Below are 8995 nucleotides of genomic sequence, written 5' to 3'. Positions count from 1 at the left end.
TATTTCTCATTCCATATTTCCCTCTAGTTCATTACTTAATTCTTATAGTTCATTGATGATTATAAATATAAATTTTCTGAATTCTTTCTTCAACATTTCATGTCAATGAGATCAGTTGTTGAAATTTGTGGGCTGTTTGGAGTGGCTTTCTCCTTTTTCTTTATTGTTTGTATGTCTACCCATGTGCTGGGATGATTCTTATAATTTCATGCAAAGGATTATTTAGTGTGTTGTTTTTTTTTTTATCTTAAGTTTCCTGGATAGGGCAAATCCCATACTATGTACACTTAGCTCTTCCCAGTATGAGCACCCATTTGAGATCAGATACTGAACTCTTGCTACTGCAGTCACTTCAGATCAAAGCAATCTATCAGCAAAACCTGGTGGTGGGGTGGCATGGAGAAGATGCCTTCCTTAGTTCCTTTCATCCGGGTATGAAAATTGTAGTAATATTTTGCTCTGTAAGTCCAGTGCTGTCAAATCCAGTATGGGCTACCCATGCTTATTTTGGTATGTGTGGGGGGTATGGTGGTCTCAGAGGCATGGTGCTACATGTCTCATGGTGGGTGCATAAGGGTCTGCTGCCTTCAGGTCACAGGACAGTGGAAAACTATTAGGGTAAACTGGGTAGTAGGTAACATATGTGGTGTTCATCTTTATAAGTCACTTTGTGGCTTTGGGGAACAATGTATGCCCAAGGTTCTGTGCTGGCTGCTTGGCATTTTCCTCAAGAGCTGTCTTCTGAAAGTCTGAATGAGAGTTGAGTTAACTAACTCCTCTGAGACTTAGAACTTTGCATCTCCTCATGCTGGTGGGGCACAGGTATTACTTTCTAGGTTGCTATGGTTTTCTCACCAGATTTTTTGTTGTTGTTCACTCCAGGGGCCTGAATTGCAGCAAGAATACCTCAGAGTATGTTATACTGCATCTTTTGGCTGGTTTTTTTGGGAGCAGAAACACAGGATGCAGGAGTCGTGGCTGTTACTGATGGTTGTAGAATGCTGAGCATGCACTCCTCTGCACCAGGTCTTCTTTCAAATGGCACAGAACTTTGTGGCTGCCTTCAAGAGTGGGACCTGTGATTGAAGACTGTGTGGGATCTTTGGCACAGTGGGCTCCATTCTGGCTGGTATACAACACAGGGGTATCATCCCTGAGTCTGGGGTGGAGCATCAGTTTGTCTGCTTGTGTCTGAGCTCCTGTTGTTGCTGGTGGTGATTTTTTGAAGCCAAGTCTCCTCTGCTGGAACTTCTGTAGAGTGGCTCTGTGTATTTTCTGCCTCTGTGTACCCCCTGACTATGGGATCTCTGTGGGCTGTGGGTGTCATAGAAGCCACTACCTTAGCTAGTGCATCCTTCCAGGGATTTTCCAGTACCATGTTTGAGGGTAGATGCCAGTTGCTCTGCATATACTGAGCTGCTGCAGAGTCTGTGGGGAGTTCTGGGTTAGGGTTAGTAATCATTTGTGTTTACTTCTTGAAATTTATTGGTCTGTATAAGTAAATCAGTGCCTTCACCAATATATTGGAATGTGAAACTCATATATTCTTCTAGCAGTTGCAAAGTTTCTTTCTTTGATCCACTTTAAGTTGAATTTTGTGTAGGATAAAAGATCTAATTTCATTCTTTTTTTTTTGAGTGGACAAATACAGTATAATCATTACAATGGAATACTACATAATTCCACAAGGGAGCAAACACTTGATATGTCAACATCAATAAGTCTACAAGCATTATTGATGGAAAAAATAAAAGTTATAAAGCTATGGGCAGAATAATATAAACATATATAAAGAATAATTTTATCTCTAAAACATCCAAATGTATAAATTTAGAATTACATGCTTTTTTACTATATATGAAAAAACATATATGTTAATGTGCAAAATATATATGAAGACATAGACATAAGATTCACAACCATCAGTAGTAGTCAGTAAGTCTGTGTGGGGAAGAAGGGAATTCACTCACAGGAGATAGAAAAGGGACGTAAAAATGTTTTAAGCCAGCTCAATAGAAGGTGAATAGAAGGACTCTTTTTGTTATTATTATTTAAATGTACATGAGATATATTCACTTCTCCATATGTTAATTAGAAATGTAAAACAAAAGGAAAGTGGGTGCTCACTCAAGACAAAAAAATTGCTTTTCACCCAGATAAATATACAAAAATGAGCAGCAGCAAAATTCACAATCCCCCAAAGGTAGAATAATATAAATACAGTTATACTAAAAATTACCAACAATAACATGGATAATTAATGTTTGACAGGTGATACACAAAAATATTCTAAGGAAAAGAGTCCCTTCACCTGAAGTGTATTCTGTTGTATCCTAATTGATAGCATTAACTGAATAAATTGAGATATTAATTAAGAGAACTCATCCACTCAAATGTCCATTGTCTTTGCCTTAAAGCTGTATTTCTCATAATAGAATATTTTTATGGGTACTTTATTGTCTTTAAAATATAACTTCTTTTTGAATTTGATTTACACATAATAAATTTTTCATATTCTAAGTACAATTCAGAGTTTTGCAAAATATATATGCCATATAACTGTCACCTCAAAATATACAACATTCTCCTCACTTCTCACAGTTTTCACCTGTTTATTTGCCATCAGTTCTCAGATTTCCTTTTAGTCTCAGGCCAGCCTTGCTTTTTATTTTTACAAATACAGTTTTTTCTTGTTCAAGAATATATTAATAAGTCATAAAGTATATATGCTCTGTATCTGATTTCTTTTGTTTGGAACATTTTTAAGAGTCATCATGGGCTGGGGATGTGGCTCAAGCGGTAGCGCGCTCACGTGGGGTGCGTGCGGCCTGGGTTTGATCCTCAGCACCATGTACAAACAAAGATGTTGTGTCCACCAATAACTGAAAAATAAAATGTTAAAGTTCTCTCTCTCTCCCTCTCTCTCTGCCTCTCTCTCTCTCTCTAAAAAAAAAAAAAAAGAATCATCACTGTTGTTGCAGTTTATCAGTGGTTAATTTCTTTTCCTTACTGTTCATAATTTGCTTATATGGATGTACCAAAATTTGGTTATTCTTCTATTTATTGACATTTGAGCTATGTTCAGTTTGTGCTCTTATACAGAAAGCCACAAACATTTGTGTACCAGTTTCTGTATCCATAAATGTTTTCAGATCCCTAGGGTAAATGCCTTGAGTAGCTGCACATTTAACTGTGTGTGTCTGTTTTCTAAAATGGTTGCACTGGGGTTGGGGATGTGGCTCAAGTGGTAGTGTGCTCGCCTGGCATGCGTGCAGCCCGGGTTCGATCCTCAGCACCACATACGAACAAAGATGCTGTGTCCGCCAAAAACTAAAAAATAAATATTACAAAAAACTCCTCTCTCTCTCTCTCTCTCTCTCTCTCTCTCTCTCTCTCTCTGTCTCTCTCTCTCTCTCTCTCTCTCTCTCTCTCTCTTAAAAAAATAAAATGGCCATACTATTTTTCAGTCTCATGAGGAATAGCAGGAATTCTATTGGCTCTACACTTTTTTCTATACTTGATACTGTCTTTTTAATTTTAGTCATTCTCCTTGTAATTTTAATTTGCATTTCCCTAATGATTACTAATGCAATTATATTTTCAATAGCCATTCATGTATCTGTGACTGTCTATTCAAATCCTTTGTCTTTCTTTGTTGGGTTGTCTTATTAAAAGTTATTTTTCTTGATGTGACTCCATTGTCAAACATAGGCTACATAAGGATTGTCTCCTAGTCTGGCCTTATTTTTTTCTTTTCATTATACTGTGTCCCAAAGAAAGTTTTTTATTTGTCGCTTTTAGATAGACATGACAATAGAGTATATTTTGACATATTGTACATACATGGAATACAACCCATTTGAATTACATCCCATTCTTGTGGTTGTATGTAATGTGGAGTTACACTGGCCATGTAACCGTTTATGAGCAAAGGAAAGTACTGTCCAATTTACTCTACTGTCTTTCCTGTTTGCAACTCCTGCCCTTCCCTTTATCCCCCATGTCTAATCTAATGAATTTTTAATATTTCCCTTCCTACCCTCCCTTGTTGTGGCTTAGCATCCACATACAGGTAGAACACTCAACCTTTGGCAAAGCATCATAGTATAAGGGGGTGGCATGTTCTGGAAGCCCAGATAGCCTAGGCCAGGTGGATTAGGGCCTGGCACTGGGTCCTGTGGGCCTGCAGCAAAGCTGTGTGCTGGGTCAGTGGGTCTGAGGGCAAGGCTGGGTTTCAGCAAGCTGGGTTGTGGGTGGGTGGCTGAGGAGTAATGTATGAAAGGTTTGAGCACAGTCATAAGGAGGCAACTTCTCACAAGCTGCAATAAGATGATCAGCTATAGCATTGCCCATTGTTGAGGGGCCTGGAAGTTTGGAATGAATTCTGATATGTCCAATTAAACAAGGATGCTGACTTGAATTGTTTTTTGTAAAGTATTAAATTGCTCTTCTGATGACATATATCCAATGGTGGCTGATTCAATATGCATAGTGACTCCTACTTCATAGGTACTATCACTGTAGGTATTAACTGGCTGGTTAGCAAAATAAAGTAAAGCCCAAATGAGAGCTTTAAGGTCTGCTTATTGAGCAGAAGTCTGCACCACTTTAGTATAAACAAGGCTATATTAACCAGCCTTAACTAAATTGGAGCCATCAGTAATATTGTGACTGCCTTAGCCACCAGCTGATTGCCTACAACTTGGGGGAAATTAGATGAGGTTATAGTAGTAAATTGAATAGCTCATCATGAGAAAAGTAATTTTCTATTTGTCCAGGAAAATTATCAAAATCTACCTGTCAAGCATGCAAAGATTAGCAAAGCCAATTTTGTTGTTGAACTGAAAAAGTTACCACAATAAAAGAAGGCTCAGTTCTCACCAATTGTATGACTCAAATTCTACCTCTAATAACAAGCTGAGTGAAAAAAAATCATGAAATGGGGTTAAAGATTTTGAAGAGTTTTCTCTACATTTCTTCTCTTCTTTCTCAAGCTTTTTGTTCACAGTAGAGATTGGGATCGACACCTCTGGTTTGAGCTTTAGTCATTTAAACTGTGGTTCCAGATCCTCGATAGTGATGATGAACTGCATGCTCAGGAACCCAGATAGGATGTGGTGCACCTTCTGGAAAGACACAGGCATAGCTTTTACCCCATATTATTGTTGGATATGGTCCATTACATTGTCCTGTTTGTAATTCTCTCCACCAGATTAGGAGGACTATAAGGAATAATTGGTGATCAATATGATATTGATCACAACACTGTCAAAAAGAACTAGTATAGCTGAACATTATCAGTTTTAATTTGTAGAAAGTGGCCCAGCACTGCAAAAGCTGCTAAGCAATGAGCATTTTTTCATGTTCAAGCAGTGGCAAAAATGAAATGAGAACAAGTATCAATAAAAACATGAGTATAGCACTGTGTGCCAAATTCAGGGTGTGAGTTATATCCATCTACCACAACTGATTTGGCCACAAACTGCATGGATTAACCCCAGTAGGTAAAACTGGAGTGTGTATTACAAAATGAGAACATTGACCTACAATTTTGCAAGCTTGTTCTTAGGTGATATGAAATTCTTTTCATAACTAAGAGCACTCTGATGGTGATTAGGAGGATCTGTGGTTCTCTACCACTCAATTTTATCTTTGTTTTTTTCTTGTGAATTACTGTCACACAGACCCCTATTTTCATGGGAAGTAAATCATCTTTCTGAAGCTCATAATCCCAAAGTGCATAAGTGACTCTTGTATTCATTATGCCATTGTCTCCTGAAATACATAAAGAAATTGAGAACACTATATGTAGTCATCCTCTATCTCCTCAAGCTTATGTGCAGAAGTCTGCATGTCACTGTAGGTCATGGTAAAAATAGCTGCTCCTGACTACCAAAAGCTTACACTTTGTTACATGAGGTAGTATTTTGTTACATAAGGTAGTACAATGCAATTGGGTCCATCCATCACTGTCAGAAACATTTATATATTCACACCAAACTGCACCAGGAACTTAATGATTTCTGTGTAGCCTGCACACAGAATTGTGGAGAGCTGTGATGCCTTCATCATTGGGCAGTCTTGGGTCATCAACCTTATAAATAATTCTCTGTATGAAGTCAAAACTCTCCTGCCAAAGATAAATGTAGGAGTAAAGCAAGAACATTGAATTTCACCCTCATTCTAATTTTCACCCTCTGAGCCAGTTTTAAACAAGTTTATACTTCTGCCAGGAGGCAGGGAGTCCTGCCCAGTGGTCTCAGGTGGGCACATGCTCATAGCATCTTCTCCAGCACTTCAGACTCCCCACATGGGTAGTATAGAGGCAGATATGGGGGGCACTCCTCCAGATACACTGCAAGCAGATGGGGAGCCTCTGAGATTGGTTCCTCTGCATTGTTCTGGAGATTTGGGCTGCTATCTAGGACTCCTTTTGGCACATAATCAAGGCTATGAGAAGAAGCTGGCATGTCAGTGTTCTGTGAACTGGCACTGCCCACATTCTCTGGGGAAAGTGGCTTAGGAGCTAAAGAGACCACCTCCTTCTCTGGCTCCATATATAAATATGAATTCAGAATTCATGTGGATCCTTCAGAGCCAGCAGCCACTGAGTTTGATGACTTAGATGGGTAGAATGGGACAGAAATGCTCTCCATTGCAGCTATTGTGGGCTCTGATACAAATTTTCTAAATATTTTGTCCATTAGGACCTTCTGGCTCTGTAATAAAGCTACATTTCTTTACTGGTCTGAGTGCATTAGACAGTTTTTTTTTTTTTTTCATAAGGCTTCTAAGTCAGCATCACTATGGTTTTGGTAATGGTTAAGTGAGAAAGGCAATAATTTGATTAGGCTGAGTAGTCAAGGAATTCTTTCATTTTCATGGTTCTCTTGAACTGAAGAAACAGGTTCTGTTTCAGGTTCTGAACTGCCATGCTTGCCCTGGCTGTTGGAGTAAATGTTCTCTGGGTGCTGCTGTGAATTTAGGAAGTAGCAATCACAGACATTCAGAGGTTCACCACACTTCAGCCAAACATCAGTCACTCTAGCCAGCCTCTGTGCACAGATCTACCACATCTCTGCATGTTGTCTCTTGAATAACTGGAACTTCTGTGCAGTGCTGCTGGTTGTTACTAAGGTACACTCTTAGAAATATCAGTATCATTTTGGATCCAAACTGCATCAAAGGGGGTGGTGAAACAGTGCTCCCAATAGAGCCAAAGCTCCCTGGGTGTCCAGGATGCACTGAGAAGGGCTGAGCAGAGGGCTAGGCTGCCTGTGATTTGGTGCACCTGTTGTGAGGCAGGGCAGGTGACACCTATGATGCTGGGGTACAACAGAAGCACTAGCCCATCCCCTGCTGGCCTGGGACTGGGATTTATCTCCTCCATGCTTACGGAGGCTCAGGCTCCCTCATCAGTTCCAAAGACAGCTAACTAATGCCAGCCCTGGCCTGGCTTTGGAACCTGCACTGGCCCTGTTCCCAATCTCATCCTGCCCAAGAAGTCCAATCACATCCTGCCCAAGAAGTCCAGACTGCTCTTGGGAAGGGAGTTGTGGGGCTGTAGACTGCAATTTTTAACTAGTAAAATTTAATCAAATGCCAAGCATATGAGAAGCACTCTCAATGATCTTTTGTTTGCATCAATTTGACTTAATGTAAGGCACCATGGGTTGTGAGATGATCCTATGAGTATGAAGAATATCTCATCAATGCTTCCAATTACTACTGTGGAACATCATGAATTGTAAGTGTCATTTCAACACTGGGGATGGTCAAATGTAAGAAGATCCTCTTGTACTGATTGTATTTCATAATCCTTTATAAACTTATCTGCCCATTAGGTATACTTGTGTTATTTTATTTCATGGAAATGTTATCATTGTGAAGTGATAGTGATGGCCACATAGTGATGGCCACAGTAGAGGGAAAATATTGAACTGTTGTTTTTACTGGAATTTCTACATCCACTTTATAGAAGCTCTCTTAGGCATCACTGTGTTATCCTATTAGGTAACTACTACTTCATTCCCAGTTTATGAGTGAGGAAAGGGACACATACAAAGACTAGGCAATATCTAGTAAGTAATATAGGTTAAAGTAAGACTCCAAGTGTAGTTGTGCTAACTGTGACATCCATGTTCCTTCTTTTCTACTAGGCTGCTCTGAGCAGGGCATGTACCTCGAGTGTACCATGCTTGCCTAGCATGAGTGAGGTCCTGGCTTGCAACTCCAGGATAACAGCCTCATCCCCACTCCCAGTCCTTCCAATAGGTAATTGATATTTTCAGTAGTTAGGCCTAAGAAAGATCATACTTTCTGCAGAAAATAATTAAGCATTTGTTTGGAAAAAGGAGGAAATATGTGATATTAAACATTTGCAGTTTTATAACTTATTTTTGATTTGGACATAGTGTTCTATACTTTCCTGAAAATCCTTTCATTTTCATAGGACTGCTCTGCATTACATCTGTGCCTGTGGCTATCCAGAAGTGGTGACACTCCTGATACAGAAGAAATGACACATTAACTTCTATGATAGTGACAACAGCACAGTTCTGATTAAGATGAATTTGATTAGAATTCCTAGAACCAATGCATTTTTTTTTTTTCATTCAAGTGTGGCTAGTTGGTGAAACCTGTCTCATATTAAATGTGAATTCCTGCAGATGATAGTCCCTTTCTTGGTGCAGTCCTGACACACTGCACAATTCCAGGAGGGACAATGTGCTGACTTTGCTGAAATCTGGTGCAGATCCAAATGTGATAGACGCCAGGGGCAGTACTGCTCTGCACTTCGCCATGACAGTGAGAATACAGGCACAGCAGCAGACCTGATGATGGACATGGCAATCATTGAAGCAAAAAACAAGGTGTATTTAGATCAACTTTATTTACAATTATTCGACATATTTTTTAACAGTTATACATTCAGGAGAATTTCAACATTCATCCTTTTAAAGAAATACTGGAAGTTGCAGGTTTTTTTTAAGGT

At 39.3% G+C, this 8995-nt stretch overlaps 1 pseudogene; it reads right to left on the bottom strand.

The window, feature by feature from the left end:
- Positions 1–5633: 5633 nt before the first annotated feature.
- LOC124079057 (apoptosis-stimulating of p53 protein 2-like) lies at positions 5634–7390 on the bottom strand (annotated as a pseudogene).
- Between the last annotated feature and the right edge of the window lie 1605 nt (positions 7391–8995).

The sequence above is a fragment of the Marmota monax genome, unplaced genomic scaffold (assembly GCF_021218885.2).
Source record: "Marmota monax isolate L192 unplaced genomic scaffold, Marmota_monax_Labrador192_F-V1.1 WCK01_AAM20220418_F8-fsc00529, whole genome shotgun sequence".
Lineage (NCBI taxonomy): Eukaryota > Metazoa > Chordata > Mammalia > Rodentia > Sciuridae > Marmota > Marmota monax.
The sequence above is the reverse complement of the archived record's forward strand: the minus strand, read 5'-3'. Positions and strand labels throughout refer to the sequence as shown.